The sequence below is a fragment of the Megalobrama amblycephala genome, unplaced genomic scaffold, assembly GCF_018812025.1.
Source record: "Megalobrama amblycephala isolate DHTTF-2021 unplaced genomic scaffold, ASM1881202v1 scaffold489, whole genome shotgun sequence".
NCBI classification, from domain to species: domain Eukaryota; kingdom Metazoa; phylum Chordata; class Actinopteri; order Cypriniformes; family Xenocyprididae; genus Megalobrama; species Megalobrama amblycephala.
This window is the reverse complement of record NW_025953407.1, coordinates 48,898-76,621: the sequence shown is the minus strand read 5'-3', so window position 1 is coordinate 76,621 and position 27,724 is coordinate 48,898. Positions and strand designations below refer to the sequence as shown.

The 27,724-nt window shown below is 36.9% G+C and overlaps 1 pseudogene; it reads right to left on the bottom strand.

Annotated features, from left to right (window-relative positions):
• Window positions 1-362: 362 nt before the first annotated feature.
• Window positions 363-27,724, bottom strand: LOC125261799 (annotated as a pseudogene).

The following is a 27,724-nucleotide window of genomic DNA, read 5'->3' as shown; positions in this document are numbered from 1 at the left end:
AACAGATACATGGATGGATGGATTGGGGAATGAAGGGTTAAACGGATGGATGATGGAAGGAAGGATAGGGAATAAAGGGGTAAACAGGTAAATGGATGGAAGAATGGGTGAATGAAGGTAAACAGGTGGACCTATGGATGGATGGAAGGATGAGGGAATGAAGTGGTAAACAGGTGAATGGATGGATGATGGAAGGATGGGGAATGAAGGGATAAACAGATGAACAGATGGATGGATGGAAGAATGGGAGAAGGGGTAAATAATTGGATGGATGGATGGATGGATGGATGGATGGATAAACATCAAGTAAAGGATGGATGGTTAAAGTGATAAACAGACTGAGTAATAGACAGATAGATAAATACAGTGATGAATGGACAGACAGATAGACAGTAAACTGTTATTGCCTGATGGGTTTCAGAGCCATCATTTCATCACGTCTGCGCTCTTTTCTCTTCAAGTCCTGCTCAGTGTTCTTCAGTTTGTCTGGGACGAGCCGCAGCTTGGACTGCATGTCATTGATGACATCCTGGAGCTCTGCCTCTGACGGGAACACACGCTGACATACAGGACAGCAGGGCTTCGCCCTCCTCCGTCAACTGACTGATGAACTGACTGTACACGGCTGTGGCACCCACCAGCATGGCTGCTCAAAGAAAGATCCAGGCCAGAGAAGAGAAAAAGACACTGAGAAAACTAGGGATGTTCTGATTTAGCACAAATACTCTGTGGGTAACAATCACCTACCACAACAGTTTCCAGCTTGCTACTTCATATCAACAGTCATTGCTATACTTGTCATAAAGCACTCTATATCCTGTTTGCCAATAAACAGTAATTTACCATCAAACAGACCCCCACACAGAATCTGCATCGGAAAAGCTTCACAGACTTCATCAGAATTCAAAGGCCATCATACACAAAACACATCCTTCGGCCCTAATGCGTTCATGTATGGTTTGTCCTCATTATATTTGCATTTTCTACCAAATGTATATCAATTCTGCATTTTTCTTAAGATTTCCTCCAATATTAGCACAGAATGTATATTTTGTGGGGATCTAAAAAGGTTTTGTAAGAGCATCAGTATGACCATGCCGAACACACTTCCGTACCTCTCTGTTTAGAACACTTCTCCAGCTCATCATCCAGTTTGCTCAGGTCCGACTGGAAGTCCTGACTGCCGCACACGTTAAAAAGTCTCTCTTCATAACTGGCCAGCAGCTCTTCCTTACGTTTGATTTCTGCCGTGAAGTGAGTCTTACTCTGTTCTCCAGATGCAAGATCCTTGCTATGAAAAACAAAAATGAACATTTCCTCAAGAGTCCCGCCTAGCAATGCTAGTTAGTTTACTTATCAAGTCTGAACCGGAGCAAATTACAATCCCAAGGCTGCAGGTTCAAATCCTAACGTGACGTGACGGGTCTTTTTTTTTTTTTTGTCCAAAGCCCTTAATAATAATAATAATAAACAGATATGACATTCCAAAGTATGTAAGGTAGTACAACTAGATCTCTTTTATCGAATCCAAAAGGTTTTAATTGTATTTAATTATAACCATCCAAACACCAATACAGCCATTTCATTTGTGATTAAAATACCTTAAAATGAAATAAATGTATATATTTTTTTCTGTTATAATTTTATAGCATCATATATCAACATAGAGCAAAATGGTATTAACAATTATGTGTAGAAGTCGTTGCTTTGTTATGAGAAAGAATGTCCGGAAAAATGAATTTCACTGATGTCATTCGGAGTAACCGATATAAAGGGACCATTTTGGATCAAGTCATGTGGTCAATATCATAACATATCATATCAATATCCATGACAGGATGTGACATCATTCAGACACCTGCAAAGGACCACATGGTCATGAAGCAAAGTAACTAAATCTCTTTTAACTATTTGAAACATTCATGTTTTCACTTGCTCATACACATGTCCCGAAACATTAGGTCATTTGGTACAGCCGCTATAAAACATGGAAAATGTTGTAATATTTTAAAAACTTGTACTAAATATAATATGTTTGATTGTCCTTTTGCTAGCTAACTAGATATCAGCCTGTTAGCATTGTTTGAAAATATCATCATTCGGTATAACCAAGTGTGTCATTCGGTAAAACCGAAATTTTGTAAACTGAATTCTTTTTTGGTAAAAACTTGTAAAAAAATGACAAAAGCAGTGTTAATTGATTACAAATCACAATCTCATTGTTAACACTTAATAAAACTTCAAAATTAATTAGATCTCCATTATGGTTTTTTTTTACACTTTTAAAAACTTTATTCGTCAATGATCCATGTATTACCATTATTGGGAATTAATTCACCACTGTTAAAAGTTACAGTAAGTTGGAGAATAATTACATTTCATTGTGCAAATACATTCTCTGATATTATTTTACATGGTAAACATGTATTCTATTGATGCGTGTGAACTTCAAGTTATTTTACACATAGTTTATGTACACTACTAAAAGTGTCTTTAATATGAATTTTTAGCTATATGTGTCTAGACAACGTCACCATCTGAATACTACAACACATGTCCCACTGACCTGAAGATGACCTGTTCTTCAGAAACCCGGAATCGAAACCAAATATGTATAAGATTTATGTATGTGGGTGGTTGTACAAATGCATGTGTGTGTCGCTTATCACGTAGACATTCAGATTCTGATGCATGAAACTGCATGAAACATTTTATACCCTCACACTGAATATCATAATTTATGGCATTCTCTAACTTATTAAATTAAAAACCAACTATTATACAAATGTTTGTGGAAAAACAAATCACTAAACAGTGTCACATACTTCATTTTGCTGAGCCGTTCTCTGGTGGAGTTGATCTCTCTGGATTTGGAGTGGATCCAGTCTTCCAGCTCTCTCTTGCTTGGGAAGTGTCCCAGCAGAGACACCAGCTTTTCATTATGTCTGGACTTGATCTTCCTCACTTGCTCCTCTTTATCCATCTAGAATCCAAAGCAGAGATGCACTTTTTCTTTTCTTGTTAGATAAAATTGTCACTTTGCAAACCCCCGTCTGGCATAAGCACTGATCATAAAAATACTATGTTTGAGAATATAGATTGCTCTATCCAGACATTACTGTGCTTCATATTCTATATACTGTCATATAATGCCTAGAAAGAGTTAATATCTTATCATTTCGATAAATGTGATAATGGGAATAATTTGTGTACAGTGCCCTCCACAAATACTGGCACCCTTAGTAAATATGAGCAAAGGTGGCTGTGAAAAAAAAATCTGCATTGTTTATCTTTTTGATCTTTCATTCAAAAAAATTCACAAAATTCTAACCTTTCATTGAAGGAAAAGAATTGAAAATGAGGGAAAAAGCTCATTATGAAATAAATGTTTTTCTCCAAAACACATTGGCCACAATTATTGGCATCCCTAGAAATTCTTCTAAATAAAAATATCTCTGAAGTATATTCCCATTCACATTTACATTTTTTAGTATACCAGGGTGACTAGGAGCATGCAATTGTCCAGCCATGACTTCCTGTTCCACAGGAGTACAAATATGTGTAAACACAAAGGCCAAATCCCCTTAATCATTCATCACAATGAGATAAAACAAATAATATAGTTCTGATGTGCAGCAAAAGATCGTTGAGCTTCACAAAATAGAAAATGGGTATAAGAAAAAAGCTAGCACATTGAAAATCCCCATTTCCACCATCAGGGAAATAATTAAGAAGTTTCAATCAACTAAAGATGTTACAAATCTGCCTGGAAGAGGACATGTGTCTAAATCGTCCTAATGTGTGGTGAGGAGGAAAGTTTGAGTGGACAAAGACTATTCAAGGATCACAGCTGGAGAATTGCAGAGATTAGTTGAGTCTTGAGTCTCAGAAAGCCTAAAAAAATGATCAAACAGCACCTACATTCCCACAAGTTGTTCGAGTGGGTTTCAAGAAAAATCCTTCTTTGCACATCCAAAAACAAACTCCAGCATATTCAGTTTTCAGACAAGACTGGAACTTCAAATGGGACCGGCTTCTGTGGTAAGATGAAACTAAAAAAATAGCTTTTTGGCAGCAAACCCACCAGATGGGTTTGGTGCACACATGGATAAAAAGTACCCCATGCCCACAGTTAAATATACTGCTGGATCTTTAATGTTGTGGGCCTATTTTTCTGCTGGAGGTCCTGGGCATCTTGTTCAGATACATGGCATCATGGATTCTATCAAATACTAACAGATAAAAAATCAAAACCTGACCACTTCTGCTAGAAATCCAATAATGGGCAGTGGTTGGATCATCCATCAGGACAATGATCCAAAACAAACATCAAAACCAACACAAAAATGTGTCACTGAGCATGAAATGAAGCTTCTGCCATGGCCATCCCAGTTCCCTGACCTGAACCCTAAAGAAAATGAGTGAAGTGAACTGAAAAGAAGAAGCACCAACATGGAGCTGGAATCTGAAGGATCTGGAGAGATTCTGTATGGAGGAATGGTCTCTGATCTCTCCTCAGGTGTTCTCCAAACTCATCAGGCATTATAGAAGAAGACTCAGAGCTGTTATCTTGGGAAAAGGACATTGCAATAATTGGGTGCCAATAATTGTGGCCAACATGAACTAGAGAAAAACATTTATTTCATAATGAGCTTTTCCACCCATTTTCAATTGTTTTACTTAAATGAAAGGTTAGAATTTTGTGAATTTTTTTAATGAAAGATCAAAAAGATAAACAATGCAGATTTATTTTCACAGCCGCCTTTGCTCATATTTACTAAGGGTGCCAATATTTGTGGCGGACACTGTATTTCATATACTGTATTTAAAAGAAACCGCAAACTGCTAAAATATAAATAGTAGTATATTCTCTTTGCTTTTATGCTAAAATATATTTTTTATTGATTTATTTTTAGAAAGTTTCAAAATGTATAAACAAAATAGGACTGAAAATTGTAAACACTCTTTTTAAAAGTAGTATGAACATTTCTGAAGAAGCTATTTTATAGATCGCCTAAAGAAATAATTATTTTAAAGAAATCTATTAAATTTGTTTGTAATGGATTATGTGTTTGATTTTCAAATTCAGATTTCCAATCATTTCTTTCTTTAGGCAGCATGGAGTGTTATAAATTACTTTGATGCCTCAAGCAAACATTTTAAAATAAAACTTGAATTAGTTTTCATTTTAAAAAGCTTTAGTTTTTGTTTAAACTTAACACAAAGCACATATTGTTATAAATAGTAATTTTTTTGTGATGTAAAAATGAAAGTGTTAATAAAAGACTGGAGAATATTAGGTGGACAGGAAATTGTAAAAAAAGACTGTGCTGACATCTAGGTGTAACAGTTATATACTGCAAGCATTGTGCTGGCATACTAATACACATCTATTACTTTTAACAAATTTTGCAGGATATATTATGGTATTTGAGATTATTAACTGAATCCTGGATGTTTCTTGTGCAGTTTACACTGTAGAAAAAAAAGTGTCAAAATATTGTCAAGTTATGTTTACCACAGGCTTTATTTTACTCATAAGTTGAAAAACCCCATTATAAAACCCCATATGGAACCAGCAGCGAAGTTTTCTTGGATCTGATGTCATCCCTGCATTGCTCTCTATTGTCCGAAGGCATTTGTTTTGTTTATGTTTGCTGCATTCGTTTCAGAATTAGGCATAAAACTGTTATCACAATGGATAGGGCGCACATGGACATATAAGTGATGATAAATTAATGAATGAAGCATTTATCCAGAGCTTTTTTTATGTACTACTATACACCCAAAGTGCTTTACAATCATATCAGAGGGTCTCCTCACCCACCATCAGTGTGCATCATCCTAAGAGAGAATGATGGAGCTAATTCAAAAGAATGGGGATCATTAGGAGGCCATGACTGATAATGGCCAATGTGGGAAATGTGGCCAGGAGATTTTTTTTTCTTTACGAGAAGAATTTTAATGAGTCAGCACCTTGGTTTAATGTCCCATCCGAAGGATGGTGCTTTTTCAGTATCGTGTCCCCATCACTATACTGGGACATTAGGACCCACACAGACCACAGGTACCACTTTTCCACCAGCATGAACTGGGTGCTAGTTCAGAGTTAGTGCTTTTGCCGTTTCGGAGTTGGTTCCACTGGCGAGCATTTTAAGAACCGGTTTGCCTTTCCACGGGCCACCACAGAGCCAGGTCTTACATCACTGCATACGTCTCATCTTTCCCAACAACACTAGCATCGCAGCGCCAAACACAAATACACCAGCAACAATGGCAAACGTTGCGTTACTATTGGTGCTCATGGCTTTGCAAACCTACATCAGCATCCAAACAACGGCGAATTCAACGTGTTCGTGCAGCTTCGCCGTAATTTGACGGAGATTACAATCAAGCTGCTATTAGCTCGATTAGCTGCTATTTTAACAATTGGGGTCACAACTTTCTGTTCATCTTGTTGGTCACGGTGACCCTGCCCCCAGCTCCTGACGCAAGTGTTTTACTTCTAGACCAGCAATGTTTTGGTGCTGCTTACGAACCACTTTTCCTGGTACAGAGCTGGTGCTTTGGGTGTTGAAAGATAAAGAACTGATTCGAAACAAAGCTCTGGCTCTGAACCAGCACTCAAACTGCCTTGGTGAAAAAGGGGTAAGGGTGAGCACCCCCTGCTGGCCTCTCTGACACCTCTTCCAGTTCCAGCAGCAACCTAGTTTTCCCAGGAGGTCTCCCATCCAGATAATGACCAGCTCAACCCTGATTAGCTTCAGTGGGTTACCACTCTTGGGCTACAGGGTGATATGGCTGCGGGCGAGAATGATGTGTGAGCTCACCTTGGTCTTCTTGAGCATGTCCATCTCTGCATGTGCCCTGGTGTGTGTGTTGAGCAGTTCCATCTCCTTGTCCAGTTTGCGCTGGGCCTGATCCAGTTCAGTTTTCTCCCTCTGTAGTTCAATTACTTCTGCCTTCAGACTGTCCACAGTACAGGCCTGAACGGCATTATCAAGCTCCCGCTCCTATGAACACAAACATATTAAGATAAACATATACAAAAATAATGCAGGGTTAGTTTTGTTAGTTGGATTTAGAATTGTTTTCCTTCTACAATTTATTTAGTAAACAACAGGGCAATTTAGTGTGATATAGTAATCCCATAAAAGTGCAGATGGGAGTGGGAGCCATGTCAAGGGCAAAATGGACAAGACATGCATTTTTGGGCATTAAAGCCCCTATTATGCTTTTTCAAACATTACCTTTCATGCAATGTGTAATGTAGCTGTCTGTGAATATAACCGATCTGCAAAGTTGTGAAGCCGAAAGTGCACCCTGCAGGATAAATAAAGTTATAGTCTCTCAAAAGAAAGACTCTGAACAGCCTAGCAAGTCATCAGGAATTCGAATCCCACTTCCGTGATGACTATATGTCACTGGGTAACACATTTGCCAAATGCTCGCCTATGGCCTTCATTGGCTGCCCGTGAATGTCTACTTTGACCCACTCTCAAACGCCGTTGCTGGTTTGTGTTGTGTACATGTCGAGAAGACACGGTTTTCTGCTCTGCAAAACCAAATTCTCTTGTAAACACTTCCAAAGGATGAGGATGTGAAGAGTCAGTGATTAAAATGACCACAGAGATACAACAGAAGTATAACCTGGCTTCTCAAATCTCTGTGAGGTCTAAATGGGATTTACAAAATGCCATTAAAGATGGGACAGTACCCACTTTATTTGGACCAACTTGCCTCTCAGAACCACAACCATTCTTACTATTTTGAGTAATGATAAAGGATGGAGCAAGATTTGTTTTACAAACATCAACGTTACATCAGTCATTCATGTTAGTGCTCGGCTAATGTATGCACTGTTATTGATACTGTTAATAATACAGTTCCCACATGTACACCACAATAAATTAGAAATATGAACATCGGTTTGATGGACATACACTTGTTAATGCTGATGGTGAGGAATTACAGTTGCAACATCTCTTATCGTATGTCAAACTGAGTAGGGCATCACTGAGAAGTGTCCTGCTCAAGTCGTTCTTGCGATGGAGGCTCAAGATGAATAACTAGTTCTTCCAATGTTTCATCATCAGACTCTCGATCAGATTGATATGGTCAAATCGATGCCATCATTACTGTATTTACAGTGTGTACAATTGCTGAGCTTTAGGAAGCGTCCGGAGATGAAGTTCTGTTATGGTAACGGCCGTTTTGCTTCCAAAAGCACTATAAGTGGTAGACCAATCACAACAGACCGGGCCATCTGGCCAATCGGAGCTGAGCAGGCTTGTGGAAAGGAGGCATTTAGAGAGACTGAAGCATCTGACGAGTCGTTTGAGAATCACTGAAAAATGTAGTGATGTGCAATGTATATAATGAGAAAATGAAAGTGTTTTTTGACCTTTGATGGATGTAAAACTGTTGTAGGAGACCTCTTAAAATTAGGCACCTTTAAAATAGCATAATAGGGGCACTTTAAATAATAGTGCAAATACCAATTAAACTGACAACCGCAAAAAATGGTAAATTACACTCCAACCATAAATTTTAAATCTGAGAGGGAAACTCCTACAAACACATATGCAATAAGGTCAGTAGCAAAAATTACAGCGTCCACGCCTTTTCATTACTATTTTTTCACTGCATGTCTTCAATAAATCCTTACAGTAGATTTTTAATGCCAAAAGAGGGATTGAGCTGTTAGTAAATCTGGCCCATGGTAATTTTAGTTAAGGATTCAGTTTAGGAAACCAACAGAACATTGACAGATGAAATATATCTAATGCTCAAAGCAAGTCGTCTGTGGTGTAGCGCAGTCTAACCATTTTCTGAAGCTCAGTGTCCAGCTCCTGCAGTCTGCTAGAGGAGCCCTCCAGTCTTTGGAGATCAGACTTGATGCTCTTCAGTTCCTGTTGTTTTTTGGCCTGTATGTCTCTCTTCAGCTCAATGGTTCTCTCTAGACCGGTCTTCTTATCACGGAGATCATCGATGCTTTGCTGCTTCTGTACCTCTTTCTCCTGCATATCATGCTGAAAACAAGAAATTATTATTAAAAAATGGCAACACGTTACAGTACTAAAATTTAAATTTTAAGAATTTATGAAGTTTTTTTATCTACCATAGTTTGGTTGAGGTCTTTAGAGTCCTGCTTCAGTCTCTCTTCGGCTTGTCTGTGGAAGCTATGGAGCTGTCGTTCGTTAAGCGGTGTCCGATCATAGCCCTCCAACTCCAGGGAAGACGCTAAACTTTTCACCTGGTTGTCCCTCTTTTTAATGTTCTCTGTGTGCCTATCTGCCTCCAACTGCAGACGGCCTTCAAATGAACAGAAACAATGATGATGAACAGCTCTGAGAAAGAATAAACTTTTTTTTCCTGCTAAAAATGCATTTTGAACAAAATCACTTGATTTGAAAGTATCAGTTTTTGGTGCATGTCTATAAGTATAGTATACTTTAGGACTGCAATAACTAATCTATGAAACAAAAATTTGCCAACATTAAAGTTTATTCTTTAATTAATGTGGATTTCATTACTGAAGAAACTTTGCAATAGTAATAATTTCTATGAAAAAAAAGCATTGATTACGGCAAAAATCATAATCACGATTATTTAACACAATTATTGTGGGGCGATATGATCAAAGTCTTATTTCATGACATGAGTCATTTTAGATATCAGCAAAACTTTCACAATTGTCAATAGGCTACAAAAACCAATACTAGGTTAACTAATGTAAAGTAAAGCCAAGTAAAAGGTCCTCAAAACAGTTACAGAAGACAAGTAAACAGTCAGCAATACAATAAGAACAAAAAAAAAAACAAATTAATTAATGGACAAATAAATACAACAGAACAAAAATACAAATTAAATAAACACTTCTTTATGTTTTTCAGGAAGATGGTATTCAGGTAAGTAATAGCCTACAACAGAAACTAATCAAATGTAAAATAACACTGTATAGTCTTCACTGTATTAAATAAAGATTAATCCTTTTTTAAGCTACAAAAGCTATTATTTCAAGAGCAGTGAGTGATTTTTATCTTTGTCTTTTGTTGTTTGATTAATTAACCCTTATATTGGGTCTTCCATTTATAAGGTCCAAATGCATAGATCCAATATACTGTTACACATGTGTTTTGTTTATCAACTGTTTACATTCACTTAAGACAAAACTGACTGTGTTTACAAGGATACTTACTAAAATGGCATTTTGACATTTTTGTGTGTAGGTATTTTACCGTTTAGGAGCGAATCCGAAGCCCACAGTATACTTTGTTTATGCGTGTTCCACTCCGTCTCCAGTGTCTCTTTCGTGGCTTAATGAGCTTTTATTTCCACTGTTTAATATCAAACAATGAATGAAAGCGCACCTATGAATGTAGCAGCGGCACAAAAATCATTGGAAACCAAATTCAAAATCGAAAATCAAATACGATTTATTGCACAGCCCTACATCTGATAAATGATGAAGGCCACAAAGTGAGATAAAAGCAAAAATAAATGTGTTCAACACAAGTTGTCCAAAGCACGAGACAAAAGCACTTTATATGAGCACTTCTAAAAAGGTCAGGATGTGAGCATGATTTCATATGGCCTGCAGGTTGCCACATTAAGTGCTTGCGTTATTTAATTGGGTTAAAAGATTTTTTCCCATTAATCAAAGAAGTAATGAACAGATAAATAGTTGCTGGTTGCAACCCTAGTGAATCTCCCCAACATCACCTTTGTGTGACATACAATATCAAGTGAGTAGTAAATCAGACTGTGACGTAAACTACAAAAGGACATTATCATTATTTACTCTTTTAAATACTACAATCCACTAAACAACCATTCAAGCATATATAGAGAACACATGTCCACACCACAGAAAATAAATGAAGAGCAAATGAGCAAAGGACTACCTTGCTCAACTAGCAGGACAGATCTGTCGCGGTTCATCCTCTGGCACTCTCGGCCGGCCCGTTCAAGCTCACGCTGACACTCTGTAAGTCTTCTTTCCTTCTCTTTGACAGTCCGCTGGTGGTTCTGATACATGTCCTGCAGCTGATCATCTGAGCCCTGAAACACCTAAAAACACAGCACAACACAGAGTCAAGGCTCCCCAAGGAATGAACGAACGGTGTGACACAAGGCTTTGTCTTAGGCCCTTCGTTTTTCTATCCGTACATGCTCCCTTTAGGCAATTTTTTAGGAAACATGGTATTACTGTTCATTGTTATGCAGACAACCTTATATTTCTCCAGACCAGAGGAAATTCTTTAGTATTGATGGTTTTGTCTCTATTTCATTACAATTTAAGAAATAATCTTTGGGGAGAGAAAAAGGGAAGGATGAAACAAAGACATGACTCAAGTTGACCAAAGCATCAACAGTAATGTTACTTCAATGAAAATACTGTTGAGAACTAACACATAAAACGTTTATTTTGATCCCCAGTAGTCTAGAAGAAGCCTTAGGTGAATTAAGAAAATTGAATGGGTGAGATGGTGAGATGCACCGCTAGTTTTTAGAAGCAACCCCCTAGTTTCAACATCAGATGAAAAACAGCAGCAGTACATACACCAAAACAATCCATAACTGAACATCCTGTACATGTTTTCTATGCAAAACACTTCCTCTGCCTTCATATGATCATTATCTGGCTTTTATGACTAATTCTGAGAGCAGCGAAAGTTTTATAAGTGATGACTGTTTTTTTTGTGTTTTTGTTTTTTTAATAAACTTTGGTTACCTGCTCCATCTTTTCCTCTAGTTCCCGGTTATCATCCTCCATCTGTTTCTTCCTGCTTTCCAGAGCTTTGATGTCATTATCCAACTTCATTATTTTGCTGAGGCTGCTGTCTAAGTCATAGAGTCGGTTCTGAAAATATGGGGAAAGTGTGTTTGGTGAATATACATAACATGACTGCATAAGTGTATAGGCTAAAACTGAACTGACTATTTGACAACAGCTTTGAGCGTGGCTCATCAATCTTTTGTTTTTAACTCAATTGATTCATAATGTGAAGCTTCTGTTTTTGCACTGATGTCAGACTTATCTATAATTTAAATCTAAAGTTTCTAAAGTTTTTTTTTTTTTTTTTAAAGCCCACAAATTAGCCTACAAATTCTTGTGTCTCACCTCCAGTGGGTCAATCTGATTCTCGATGCGTTGGACATTCTCTTTGGAGGAAGACAGCTGAGCCTCTTTAGTGGTCAGCTGCTCTCTAATCTCTTGGGCCTTATCTTTGTCCTGTTTTAGGTACTTGAGCTCCACCTGGCAGTTTTTAACAGTATCGTCCTGCTTCTGCCTCAACTTCCGCAGAGTCTCCAAAACCTTAATGTACCTTCAAGCAAAAGATTGTGGTTATTTTCAGCTGATGCTAGCTTAATATAAGCAAAAGACACCACAGGACAAGCCAATGTGGAAAAAAAAGTAACTGAATAACTACAAATATAATTTAGTAGGGTTTTACATATATTTAACTTCAGTTAGGCTGGTTATCAGTATATTTGTATAGATAAATTATAAAGTGGTGTTTCTGTGAATAAAACAGTGTTTTTGAATGAATCATATCAGTGAATGAATTGTTTCATTTATGTTCATTGTTTAAGTTGTAAACAATTGTTGTTGTTTTAACAAACCAGCTTAGCCCGAAAATTAATAATTTAATAAAGATAGACAATCATTTATCGACATCTGCTGGTGTAGGCCTACTGAATTAGAGCCATAGAGTCAAAGCTTTGCTGGCATGTTGAGCATTTATAGTATTTACAAAACATATATTGTGTAGATAATAAACAAAATGTATAGGGTAAAAAGATAAAAAATAAATAACTATATACAAATATCAAAGTTTTAATAAAACAAATTATGAATTTAAAAAGACTTTAGAAAGTGATAAGGCCTATATTATTTAATATACTGTATACATATTAACATTAATGATTAAAAACTTAATTTGAATACTGTCAAGGGGATGATATATTTATGCAGCAAGAATCAATTTTCAATTTTAGATATTCTAGATAGTATTTAAAAATGACTAGGCAAAATGAGAAAGCATTCAGTGCTGTTTCCCATTAAACGTAAAAAGGATCGTTTAATTCTAAGGGTCAAAGAGAGGATGTAAAATGAAATCAAAAGTTTCATATGTGGACCTCAGGAAAAAAAGATCAATAATAAAAAGTATGATATGACCCTTTTAATGACTGAAAGCTTCTGTGAGGAATCTGCTGTCCAGATACAAATACCTTGTGGCTGAGAAAATATCATCAAACTTCTGCTTGAGAGCTTTCCCTTCACTGAGAGGCCAGTTGGACTCCTCTTGATGGCAGAAGATGACATGGCTGATAACAGCTTTGGAGACTCCCAGCAATGAGACCATCTCGCGGTCTATTTCAGAACATTTAGAATTCAGCCTTTTCCATTCTCCATTCCTGACATCAAGAGAGGTCAAGACATATTAATATCAAACAAGCAAACAAGTCCTTCAAACAGGGACCATAATGTACAATTTTCAAGGGCCAAGTGGGAGTAAAAATGGGCAGTTTCATTTTTTTTTTTTTTTTTTTTGGAAACCTCATAAATCCAACATAAAACATTTAAAACAACATTCTACAAACTTCTCAAATAAATCAATAAAATGAAAGATTCAAAAGGAAGAAATTCAAAAGGTCTACAAATGAAAAACAGTTATACAATTATGCAGAAAATGTTATGAATATTATGAATAAATGTTATGAATAGCAAAATGACAAAAACATAATTCATTTATATTAAAAATTTAAAGGGTTATTAAATATTAAAGGGTTAGTTCACCCAAAAATGAAATTTCTGTCATTAATTACTCACCCTCATGTCGTTCCACAGCTTTAAGACCTTCGTTCATCTTCAGAACACAAATTAAGAGATTTTGATGAAATCCGAGAGGTTTTTTATCCTCCACTGAAAGCAACGAAATGACCACATTCAATGTCCAGAAAAGTAGTAAAAACATTGTTAAAATAATCAACATGACTACAGTGGTTCAACCTTAACGTTATGAAGCGAAGAGAATACTTTATGTGCACAAAAACAAAACAAAAATAGCAACTTTACTCATTCGTCTCTCCTCCGCTACTGTTTACGTCCAGCGCTTCCATTCGTCTCTCCTCTGAGCAGCTATGCTGTTTACGTCGGCGTTCAGACGTAAACACAGAAATGTAGCACTGCGCCAACTGCTTAAAGGGGACATTGGATGCAAAATTCACTTCTACAAGGTGTTTGAACTTAAATGTGTGTTGGCAATGTCTACACAACCACCCTATAATGATAAAAACCCACCCAGTGCTTTTTTTAATCCCCACAACTCATAAGCACTTTGTCAGATCAAGCCATTCACAGATTCTTGGCAAAGTGACGCAAATTTGCACAGGCCCCTCCCACAACTCTTGACAGACACTGCCGTTTTAGCATAGACCCACCCTGAGTGAGCTGTAAACAGTCCGCCATTTTTTCGACCCCATGCAGGTGTAGACAAGAATGTCTCAAACAACTGAGGCATTTTGTTATTGGATATAAGAATGAACATAGCAGCCAACCTTTACTCTCGACATCTGAGTCGCTGAGGACGCAGTGGATTCATTTTGTTTTTGAACGCGCCCCCAGATCTACCTATATGCGTTTATGTCTGTGCTAAAAAGATTATGTTTTGCTAAGTTGAGTTCCTGAAGGATTAGCCTGGGTGCCAGCCCGATTTTACCAATTCCAATCCACAACATTTTTTGGACGGGAAGTTCGGTCTGGACTCGATCCATTGTGGAGTAATTATGCTCGGCTCCCAGAAGGCCGAGCCAATCAAATTGCCAGGGCGGGCTTTAATCGATGATGGACAGGCTATCTGCGGTTACGTAACCGCCCACGTCATCATTAGAGCACTTGGGTTGAATTGGTTTTCACCAACGATGACTGCAGCTGCAGAAGTAAGATGTTTAGATTCCGCTATCACGTCTGTAATAAAAGAAATCGACAGCGCATTAATTTTAAAAGACGAACAAAGAATCGCAATCAAGGCATTTGTCGATGGGAAAGATGTGTTTGCCGTCCTTCCAACGGGATTCGGCAAAAGTTTAAGTACAAGTTCAACATGACGTCACTTACTGCGTTGCTCTGATTGGTTGAAGGTCTATCCAATTGAGTGCAGAGTTTTTTTTTTTTTTTACTGGTTCGGTTAAGACACGCCCCATAATTCAAGTGCAATGGAGCAGTATCAGACTCACATTCTGCAGACCTGCCAACATGTACGCATTTTGCGTACCAGGTACGCATTTTGACCTCAAAGTACGCTGGTACGATTTGTCACTCTATACTACGGCAAAAACCCTTTACTCCTCTGTGCACGCGTAGCCACTCATTTTCCAGCAAAAACTGCGACCAATCAGCGCTGGAGTTCATTTCCTCAGAAGTAGCAAGGTCTCATGATCTGACAAGATGACGTACGGCCTATCAATAAAAAAACTGCAAATCCTAAACAAATGACCCGCTCGATCCCTCCTTGACTCCCGCCATCACATTGACTGAAGTGTTCTAAAATACGATGAAAGCGCACTCACGGGCACTTTTATAGGCCTTAGGTAAACAGACAGCTATGAGAGTGCACTCCTGAATGTTGACCAGCACCAACATCTAAATAAAATTGAAACCACTGATTATGAAGAATGTTGTGATGTGTGACAGAATCTGACAAGCGTAAGTTTTGGAAGATCAGGCTTTTATTTAGTCCATTCTCAGTGTTCAGAAACGTACAGCCTACATGTGTGGCGTTATTGTGTTAAGAGATGGACTAAAAGTGAACTCAAACATGCTTACATAGCCTACTTATTTCTGGATGAAGATTCTTCAAACAGTGGTACTAATGCATTTAAGGATGTGCCGTGCTGGTCTCAATGCAGCGAGCCCTCTCACTCTAAACACAAACGCTGTCTGTCTATAGAGGCCTATAAATGAACCCAGTCTTCATGTATTTTATAACACTTCAGCTTGTGTTATTCTTATCAAGTGCGGGTCATTTTTTTGTCAGAAAAGATTTTTAAGCTATCCACCCGTAAGTTCTCTAAGATTCCTAAATGACCTTGACACTTCTAGTTAACACAGACCTCCAGGTAGGTTCGGACTAAGTTCTTGGAAAATGGTGGCGCTGAATACTAAATGCGTTTTGCTCTTGATTGGTCCTTTCACACTTCATTCTTCAACCTTAATTCTATAAATTATGTTTGTATTGGTTAACCATGTGTCTTCAGCGAATGTTTCCACTTGTTTATAATGTCAAAGACAGCACGCTGACCCAATAGAAAGCACTATTTGCTGTGGGATTTGGTCATGCTTTGGAACTGGAATAAAATGCAGTATTTCTAAATGAATTGCATGTAGTCAATGTTTGCTGTCCTTCTCATGAGTATTCTAATAATTTTTGACTAGTTTTCAGTACAAAACCTGTATAAATCTCTTTTTGGCTCAGGTTAGTTGTATGTAAATAGCCTTCTTGAAAACCTGCAAACTAATAATTTTCTAGTCACACCTAAATATAAGAATGCGATTCACTTGTGGTTGTCAGCCTGTCATAAGAACACATTATGCATATGCAAGACTTATAAATGAATTTAAAAACAATATTAATGAGCAGGTGTAGTTAAGATTTTTGATTGTGTCAAATTAAAAAAAATTAACAGTCAAAATTAAAAATGGGTGCTGTGTGCTTTGTTTATTGTAAAAAATATGATCAGAAAATACCCCCCCCCCCCCCCAAAAACTTGCCTAAAAAAATAAACCCGTGCCCCTGTCCACGTCACTGGTACTGCGAAAAAATTTTCCAAGGTTGGCAGGTCTGATTCTGCCTAAAAAGATTATGTTTTGACGAAAAAGCTACTGAAGGATGGATCAGTACCAACTGTTCGTGATCCAGCTTCACCTCGAGAAGATGTGAGTATAGTTTTTTTTTATGAATCTTTGCAAATCGCCTTTCCTAATAATGTGCTAGTTACCAAGTTCCACAATGAATGCGGCTAAAGTTAAAGGCCAGTTCACACCGCACAGATAAATGCCAACAAACACGTCTGTTGGAGTTTGTTGGATCAGGACACAGCTAGTGTGATACCCCTGTCGGCGTCTGTTGCCGTTGGTCGGAGTTTGTTTTCACCCGGCTGAACATGTTTAATCTGCGTTTGTTGGGTCGTGGAATGTCTGAGCAGTGTGGTATGATTTTCCAGCAAACGACAACAAACTCTGACGTAATCTGACCTGGCCACAAACCGCTGCCATGACGATACCTTGCAAAGACAGCTGTTTGATTGCGCCGGCGCTTCACGCACACACAACAAAACACTGCAAACGTGATATTGCAGCTTGTTCATTATCAAAATAATACAGTCGAACATACATGTTGTCATTTCGATTTAGAACCTTCTCACTGTAATTCATAACTGCACGTTTATAATGAACAATGCATTAAGGTGATTGTCTTATTACAAACTGTGTACATTTTACGTAAATATAACATGGTAACACTAAAATAAGGTTTATAAAGGTGATAGTTAAAGAGTAACAAGTAATTTTCAAATGTATTTTAATTGTTTTTGAGCATTTATAACTGCATAAATAAGAATGGTGAGTTCAATGCAATACCTGCCAAATAGTGTTTACAGTCCGCTCGTGGAAGATAGGGGTGGAGTGAACATTAGCTCATTATCATTTAAAGGGACATGCACCAAAACGGCTCGCTGTGAACAGAGCTGTTTTTGGACAAGGTAAAACGACTGTTTTTTTTTTTGTTTGTTTTTTTTACAAGAAATTTATGTTAAGAAAAGTATGTTATAGACTTTATGAAGACCCTAAAGAATCATATTAACTTGTGGAAAATTGGCATCCAATGTCCCCTTTAAAGGTGCTAAAGAGGATGTTTTGTTTTATACATTTTTGCAATATTACTTGAAACTGTCTTTACTAACTGATAAAATACTATTTATTAGGTGCACTGAAAGTAATAATATTAATATACATCATCTGTGCACGAGGTAGGGCCTTAAAAACATCAGCCAATCGCGTAAACGATTGGCCCTCTGGCTTGTCAATCACTGCCATTACGTTCCTTGTGAGAGACATGCGCGGATTGGCCCTCTGGCTTGTCAATCACTGCCATGACGATCCATGTGAGAGACGTGCGGCTGCGCGCTCCAGTAACATTCCACACTCCACAGGCGCCGCATGCAATGTTTTTGTCAGGAGACAGGAGTAACAACTGCAGATTATGGGTGCTTCTCAATACTTATTTGTGCATCCTCGTTTCCTTTCCTTGCTTCCTTTCCTCGCGTCTTAGCTCCACCCCTTCAGGATGCGATGGGAGGAAACAAGGAAAAGATGAGAGGACGGAGGAATTGAATCAAGTGAAATGATATATCCTCGCTCCCTTTAGCATCACTTCAAAGCGTCATCAGCTGCACTCGAGGGATCTGCCCATATGTTGTTAAAGTTTGGTTATTTAAAAAATATATAATATATATTAATAAAGCAAGATGCCCCGTTGAAATATGTGAGATGTCAAGTTTATTTAAACTGCATACATTAAAGCATGCATTTAAATTATTGTGACAGATATGAAGGGGAGGAGAATTTATACATGCGTCATGTTTCTCAACGAGAAAGACTTCCGCAAAGGATGCACCTGTGTATCCTCGCTCATAACTCCTCGGGAAGCTTCCTCACTCCTCGATCCTCGCCGTGCAATTAGAGAATTGAGATGTCCTTCAAGATGGCTGAGCTCGATCGTTTTCCGGGTCATAGGATGGAGGACGGAGGAGCGAGGAAACGAGGAGGGATATTGAGAAGCACCCTATGAGTTACCTGCAGTGAGTCCGACATAATGAATCCACTAAGTGTGTGCGCGACGTTAAGTGTAAGGCCGATTATGAATGTAAATTGATACTTATGACTGATCGCGCTCAAATGCGTCCAGTCAGAGCCAGTTGCTTTCAGTCTGCGATTACAGTCGGTGTTCAAATTCCATGTGAAAGTATATAAATCTGCTTCAGGAGCAGGAAACAATCGCTGTATGTTGAGCATAGTCAGAATGTTTTAGCTAGTCGTTAAATGTGTGCCCGGCTTAATAACACAGCGAATGCCGGTGGTAAACACTCGTGTTCCGATACTCGTGCACGAGTTTTGGGAGGCGTTCCCTCTAAATGAGCTGTGAAGGAGGGGGGTTGTTCTTACCCATGCGCTCATTTCAAAAACTCAGTCGACAAAAAGAACCTCTTTAGCACCTTTAACAGACTGACGGGGAAGAGAAAAAAATGTTGAACAAAGTGGTTATTTTTGTTTTGTTTTTGTGCACAAAAAGTATTTTCGTCGCTTGATAACATTAAAGTACACATGAAATCAAAATTGACCTTATTTACTTTGTTACTACATATTACTAGTCTTGTGGTAAACAATTAATACGTGCAAGTTAAAACACAGAAAAAAAATTGTTTGTCGTGGTAATCTTTAATCAAAATCTGAAAAGTTACTTCCGGTTTGGAATGGCGTTCCTTCACTGATAACGTCAGTTTGACGGCTTGGGTTGAAAACGCGTAAACCTCTCCCCTCCAACTGTTAGTCTGCTATGAGTGAGAGATGGAGAGGAGGAGCGTTAAAGTAAAACTCTGATTCAATAAAAATATTCCATTTCACTTGGAAATATGTAACAACACTGGAGAAAAGTCGTTTGCAACTTCCGGTTCACGCTGACTTTAAAGTTGAACCACTGTAGTCACATTAACCATTTTAACAATATTTTTTACTAGTTTTCTTGACATTGAATGTGGTAATTTCGTTGCTTTCTATGGAGGGTAAAAAAAAAACCTCTCGGATTTCATCAAAAATATCTTAATTTGTGTTCCGAAGATCAACGAAGGTCTTATGGGTGTGGAACGACATGAGGGTGATTAATTAATGACAGAAATTTAATTTTTGGGTGAATTAACCCTTTAAACAACATTTTAAATCACATAGAAATACATAGCATTCAAAGGTTTGTGATAGTAAAAAAATTATAGCATTACAAAATATTTCTATTCTAAATGATGCTGTTTTTATTTTTTATTTTTTAAGCAAATAATCCTGAAAAAAAAAAAAAAAAAAAAACATATTCCACAAAAATATTAAGCAGCAACTAATTTTAACACTGATAATAATAAGAAATGTTTCTTGATCATCAAATCAGCATATTAGAATGGTTTCTGAAAGATCATGTGACCCTGAAGACTGAAGTAATGATGCTGAACATTTATCTTTGACAACACATGAATAAATTATATTTTACAATATATCAGCCAGGGCTCTAGATGTACACTTTAGAGCAGTAGGACCAGTGCCACCAAGTTCTACAGATGGATGGCACCACCACCTGATTTGGTAGCACCAAAAAATAATTAATAATATTAATGATGTTTTATTTTTTGGAAATGCACATTTGACAGTAATTCGAGTTAAAAATAGCAGTAGCTTGAGATACAGATTCAAATTTATTTTAATTAACAAAAACATTAACATCTGTAAAAATTGTAATGACCTCATTTTTAGAACTCTATTCTTATTAAAACTGGTCTTCCAGTATTATGTTTAACTATATTCCATTAATTCTTTAATACATTTAAAGGTGCCCCAGATTATGTTTTTAAAAGATGTTATATATGTTGTGATTCGCCTGTTCTTCGGAGGTCTTTTAAACAAATGAGATTTATATAAGAAGGAGGAAACAATGGAGTTTGAGACTCACTGTATGTCATTTCCATGTACTGAACTCTTGTTATTTAACTATGCCAAGATAAATTCAATTTTTCATTCGAGGGCACCTTTAATGTAGAATATTAAATTATTATTATAAACATGAATGAACATCTGAAGGTATGTTGAAAGATACAGTACAACTTACAGAAACCTCTCAATCAGTGTTTCAACCATGACATTGATAAAACAGCTCGTAAACAATATGCCACGCTGAATTTACCTCAGAAAAGCCATTCCGTGTCTACAGTTTGTTAGTTCACTAGAGAAATTAACTCTAGAGAAGAGCATTTTGCTAAAAATATGCACTATATTAGCCTAAATATTAATTATATTTTACTTAACCTTAGATGTCTTAATTATTTAATGTACCGGTATTTTTAAATAAAACAAGTTATGACAGCCACTGTGTAAATGATTATATTTCAAGAACGAATTAGAGTAGAAACATAACTAATGTTAACTCTTGATTTTAATAATGTATTAGTAAATGCTGAAATTAACATTGACAAAGATTTATAAATGCTTTAGAAATGTAGTTCATTATTAGTTCATGTTAATGTAGTTAACTAATGTAAACTAATGAACCTTTCTGTAAAATGTTACTGAAAGTTTTGCGGTAATGTGATCAAAAATATTTAAGAACCGTCGATTCTGAATTTAAGACAATTTAATACTTTTTAAGGCCTTTTATTAGGAAAACTTTAAGATATTTTAAGACTTTTTAAGGACTTGCGGCCACCCTGTATTCGCAACTACAGGAAAAAAGTCCCCGTATATTAAAATAGAAAATAATATTTTACAGTATTACTATATTTACTGTATTTTTGATAAAATAAATGCAGCCTTAGTGAGCATAAGAGACAACTTACTGGAATCTGTAAATAAGACCGTCAATGGTTTTGAACTCAGTTTTCTTGCCCTTTTGTGTACTTTGCATAGACCTGTGGACCATCATAGTTTCACCATTCACATCTTTAAACTTGAGTTTGATCAGTGCCTGTACATCCGTCTCATGAACATCCTACAACAGACCAACATTATCTATTAAACTCTATAGAAACAAAGTGTCATACTGCCCAGCTCTTGCATGGACAATACAAACCAGTGTTTGTAAGTTTGGAAAAGTTGAATAAGCCATGCAAAAATACCTGTAATTCAGAACATTTCTACAACTGCTTATATCTGTTTACTTGAATTACTCTTGTCAAGGACCTACTTTGGGATCGTGGACAAATGTGCTTCCTTTACTTCCTGGTGGAAAGTCTCCTGTAGTGACATATTTAATACACTCAATGATGGTCTGGAAATTCATAAAAAAGAAATAGTTAATATCCACCTTTTCCCTACGCCCCACGACACTTTGCATGAATCATGGGAGCATTTCTAAACCACGAGTGCCACCCATAATATAAAATGCAGTAGGCTCGTCAGGAAAAAAAAAGTGGATATTTATATATTATTTATTTATATATTAGAGTTTAAATATATTGCAATAAGCACAAATAAAACAATATTTAATTAATTGTTTATAATGATAAAAAGAAAATTAAAAGTAATTGTTATATTTTTTCATCAATAAAAACAATATAGGACACTCAAAAGGTTAGTTCGCCAAAAAAAGAAAATTCTGTCATTATTTACTCACCCTCATGTCGTTCCACACCCTTTCGTTCATCTTCGGAACACAAATGAAGAATCTTTCTGATGAAATCTGAGTGATTTCTGTCTCTCCATAGACAGCTACAAAACTACCACTTTGACACATAAAGAGATCGTAAAACTAATCCATAAGAATTAAAGGTGCCCTTCGAATGAAAAATTGAATTTATCTTGGCATAGTTGAATAACAAGAGTTCAGTACATGGAAAAGACATACATTGAGTTTCAAACCCCATTGCTTCCTCTTTCTTATGTAAATCTCATTTGTTTAAAAGACTTCCGGAAAACACGCGGATCACAAACATAACACCGACTGTTACGTAAGAGTCGGGGTGTACGCCCCCAATATTTGCATATATGCCAGCCACATGTTCAAGCATTAGACAAGGAAAGGCAGTATTAACGTCTGGATCTGTGCACAGACAAGGTAAGCAAGCAAGAACAACAGCGAAAAATGGCAGATGGAGCAATAATAACTGACATGATCCATGATATCATGATATTTTTAGTGATATTTGTAAACTGTCTTTCTAAATGTTTCGTTAACATGCTGCTAATGTACTGTTAAATGAGGTTAAAGTTACCATCGTTTATTACTGAATTCACGGAGACAAGAGAGAGCGTCGCTATTTTCATTTTTAAACACTTGCAGTCTGTATAATTCATAAACACAACTTCATTCTTTATAAATCTCTCCAACAGTGTAGCATGTTAGCCGTTAGCCACAGAGCATAGCCTCAAACTCATAGAGAATCAAATGTGAACATCAAAATAAATACTTTACTCGCATGATTCGATGTATGCACACTAAAATATATTGTTAGACCAAAAATATCTTATCAATTAATTAAGTAATAAAGCATGTAATAAAGTAATAAAGAAATTTAATGACGTCTATTGCTTCAGCCTTATTTAAAGGCCGCGGAAACATGGGTTTGTTTGTTACGCACTTCATCTTCCACAACCGACGTTTTTGGTTTTCTTCCTATTTATTAAATATAGGCAATTGGTTGATGAAACATTGATTGAAATTAAGATACATTTCTACAAAACGAAATTCACTTTAAAGGACTTACTATAAAACAAAACTTTAGCGGTCAAATTATGTCTGTCCCGCTGTGTCCCGAATTGCGCTCCGTTGCTATTCACTTTTCATAATCAACAAGGCTATGCATTTAAAAAAATAATAATATTAGGCTGCCCAATATTAAAATATAATATCCCTCTGGCCGACGAAGTCTGATAGATTTTTTCCTCAGAGAAACAACTCGTGATTTTTGGCGGCCTACAGATTAGGCAAGACTACAAATGGTCTACTTTTATTAAATTTTATTTTATATTTACGCTCACAATAACAACAACACTTGTAGGTGCGATTTAAAAAAAAGGGTGCGCTTTCAGCTGTCTCTCTGCGGAATCTTTCTGAAACGTCTCAAAAATTAATTTAAACTCGGCGACTGAAAAAATCAATTTGATAATAAATTTGTAGGTCTGTGTATAGATCTATCCGCTAATGTGTTGTTTCTGAAATCATGGCCTGTGCTCGTTGCGGCTCGTTGCCCCTTTGGTTTTAATGAGTAAATTAAAATATTTATTCCTGCAGTTAAAAAAATTTATTTAAAAAAATCAAATAAATATGCAATGATAATTCACCACATGATTCACTGTTAAATAGTTTTTTAAACTTGGGGCAGAGCTCAGATAAACTTCACAGACACATTCAGAAGACACCTTAGACTTATATTACATCTTGTGAAAAAGCATTCTTGGGCACCTTTAAGCGGTTTAGTCCAGATTTTCTGAAGAGAATAGAGCGCTTGTTATGATAAACAGATTTAATTTAGGCTTTTACTCGCATGTAAACATTGATCAGCGAACATAAGCAGAAGCTCAACATAACTTGAACTTCGCTGATCAGTGTTTACATGCGAGTAAAAGCCTAAATTAAATCTTCTCATCATAACAAGCGATCTATAGACCCCTTAATCGCCTACGTCACTGTGACGTCACCGCTCTAGCTGGAGGCAAAACATAAATAAGAACTAATAGCGGGCGCGCTAAAAGTTTGAGGTTTTGACTTTAAAATGTCGTCTTGTTGTGTTTTTGGCTGCCAGAATAGAAGGAACAGGACTTTTGGTTCAAAACTAAAGTTTTACCAGATCCCGGCAGACATTCCTTCACAGAAATCAAAAAGATAATTGTGGTTGAAAGCAATACGGCGTACAGACTGGACGGAGACGATCATAAATAATACTCGTTTTTGCAGTGCACACTTCATATCAGGTAAAATAATCGATGCATATGTAATGGTGTGTTGGTTTTATCTAGTACAAATCAGCAAGTTTCTGTTTTATAGGTGAAAAGTCGCCAACTTTCAGCGCACTAGCTAGCTTAAATGTTAAACAAACATACAGCGATAGATGTGTGTGCCATCCTTTGAATGGTCTCTTAAAATAATCCACATTGCTAGCCATAATCATAGTTAGCCCAGCGTTAGGTTACATTAGACAATAAGCCTCGACATAATTCCCTGAACCACTCGAAAGTAATTCATGTGTTGTCTAGGAAATATCCAAAACTTAAGTTAATTTACAAAAATAGCTGTCACGGTCCCGCAGAGTCAGTTACTGTACATATTCGGACAGTTCTGAACCTTCTTCTGCATTTATGTTTAATAAATCCCTCCTAAAACATGCTAGCTTAAGCTTGTCAACATTGAGTCCAGCATCTCTTTTTGCCTCCAGCTAAGCCCCGCCCACCAGGAAACGTTGCAATGTTTACAAACTTTTAAGGGGTCTATTCTCTTCAGGAAATTTAGACTTAACTGCTCGATTCATATGGATTAGTTTTCTGATCTCTTTATGAATGTTTTGAAGCATCAAAGTGATAGTTACAAAGGCAGTCAATGGAAGGAAATCTGACAGCATCTTGATGTCATCAAAAAGATCTTTATTTGTCTTCCGAAGATGAACAAAAGTCTAACGGGTGTGGAACGACCTCTATGGGAACGACATGAGGGTGAGTAATTAATGACAGAATTTTCATTTTGGGGTGAACTAACCTTTAAAGCTCTCCACCACTGTCAAATGTTTGTGTGTAGCCCTGTATTAATTTCTTCTATTAACTATCTCACCTGCATTTAAAATTATACACCATAATGACAGCAATATACAAACCGTTTTTCCAGCTCCATTAGGTCCCACAAGCACCGTCAGAGGGCTGAAGAAAGCTTGTCAACATTGAGCATATACATACACTCATTTGTATAGCATTTAGCAAATAAAAAAGCTCCTGTGCAAAACTCTTGTAGTTAGACACTTTTGTATAAAAAAAATCATTTTCCTGCAGGGCCCCACCAGCAATGTAAATTACGACCCGCAAAGGTGCTTCTGCTGCGGACCTGCGGTGAATCAGTTAATGAGACCTAGAGTTACGTGATATGAACAGGAAACAGGGGAAGAGTCATGTCTTTCCTTAAGAAAGGAAAAATCAAAAACGAAAAGAAAAGAAGATTAAAGAGAGAAAGGCAAATAGGGCAGCAGTTGCTCACTTTTGAAAAGAAAGGGCTCCAAATGTCAGAGCTGACATTGTTTTCATAAATATCTTCAGGTAGAATAGCATAAATGTTCGTTTATTTGAATAATATACCAATACTTTATAGTTAACATGGCGAGCAAACAATATTTCGATTCATGAGAAGCAGACGGAGGCGGATGGGAGCTCAACACACAGATCCAGGCAGCTGAGCAGCTTGTTTTCTGAGTTCTCAGAGTCAGAAGTTTATGAACGCATATTTTTTGTCAAAATCTAAAGCATCAAAGTGATAGTTACAAAGATTGTTCTCAGTTTAAGCACATCTTAATGATTGAAAATGACTTATTTTAAAACGTAATTCAAAGACTGAATGTTTAGTTTGGCGGTTATCTGTGATTCTATAGTCTGCATTTATTTTACACAGACAAATTCAGCAATTAACTTGTCTTAGCCTACACTTTAAAAAAGATTGTGACAATAAAGGATATTTTAGCAACCATTTAAAGCCATATATTTCAGTTTCAGACAAAAAATATATTAATCGAGTGTGGCTTATTTTGTTTACATTTTAAAGGTGCCCTGAACAAAATTGAATTTACCTTGGCATAGTTGAATAACAAGAGTTCAGTAGCCTACATGGAAAAGAACATTGAGTTTCAAACCCATTGCTTCCTCTTTCTTATGTAAATCTCATTTGTTTAAAAGACTTCCGGAAAACACAGATCTCAACATAACACCGACTGTTACGTAATCGGGACATTAATATGTAGCCCCCAATATTTCCATAATGCCAGCCCATTTCAGCGTTAGACAAGGAAAGGCAGTATTGACGTCTGGATCTGTGCACAGACAAGGTAAGCAAGCAAGAACAACAGCGAAAAATGGCAGATAGAGCAATAAAACTGACATGATCCATGATAGGATGATATTTTTAGTGATATTTGTAAATTGTCTTTCTAAATGTTTCGTTAGCATGTTGCTAATGTCTGTTAAATGTGGTTAGTTACCATCGTTTCTTACTGAATTCACGGAGACAAGAGAGCCGTGCTATTTTCATTTTTAAACACTTGCAGTCTGTATATGCATAAACACAACTTCATTCTTTATAAATCTCTCCAACAGTGTAGCATTAGCCGTTAGCCACAAAGCATAGCCTCAAACTCAGAGAATCAAATGTAAACATCAAAATAAATACTTTACTCACTGATTCGATGTATGCACACAGCATGCATGATGAACATCTTGTAAAGATCCATTTGAGGGTTATATTAGCTGTGTGAACTTTGTAAATGTGCTGTAATATAGTGGAGAGCTCGTGTGGCAGGGAGCACGCGATTTAAAGGGGCGGCGCGCTGAAAAAATCAGTGTATAGTTAATGATGCCCCAAAATAGGCAGTTAAAAAAATTAATTTAAAAAAATCTATGGGGTATTTTGAGCTGAAACTTAACAGACACATTCAGGAGACACCTTAGACTTATATTACATCTTGTAAAAAAGCATTCTTGGGCACCTTTAAGTGTTATTATGATAAAAATGCAATACCCCTCCCATTGGTATCACTATGGTATTTGGTACGGGGGCCCAGCAAGATGGTTTGTACCCAGGGCCCAAAATTTGGTGCTACGCCCCTGCTGAAGAAGGAGATCACTTGACTGTCTTTATCCTCAACTCCAAAACTCCTCACTCCCAGAATACTCATCTTTTCAATCTTGGACATTTTGGACCAGTGCTTTGACTTGTTG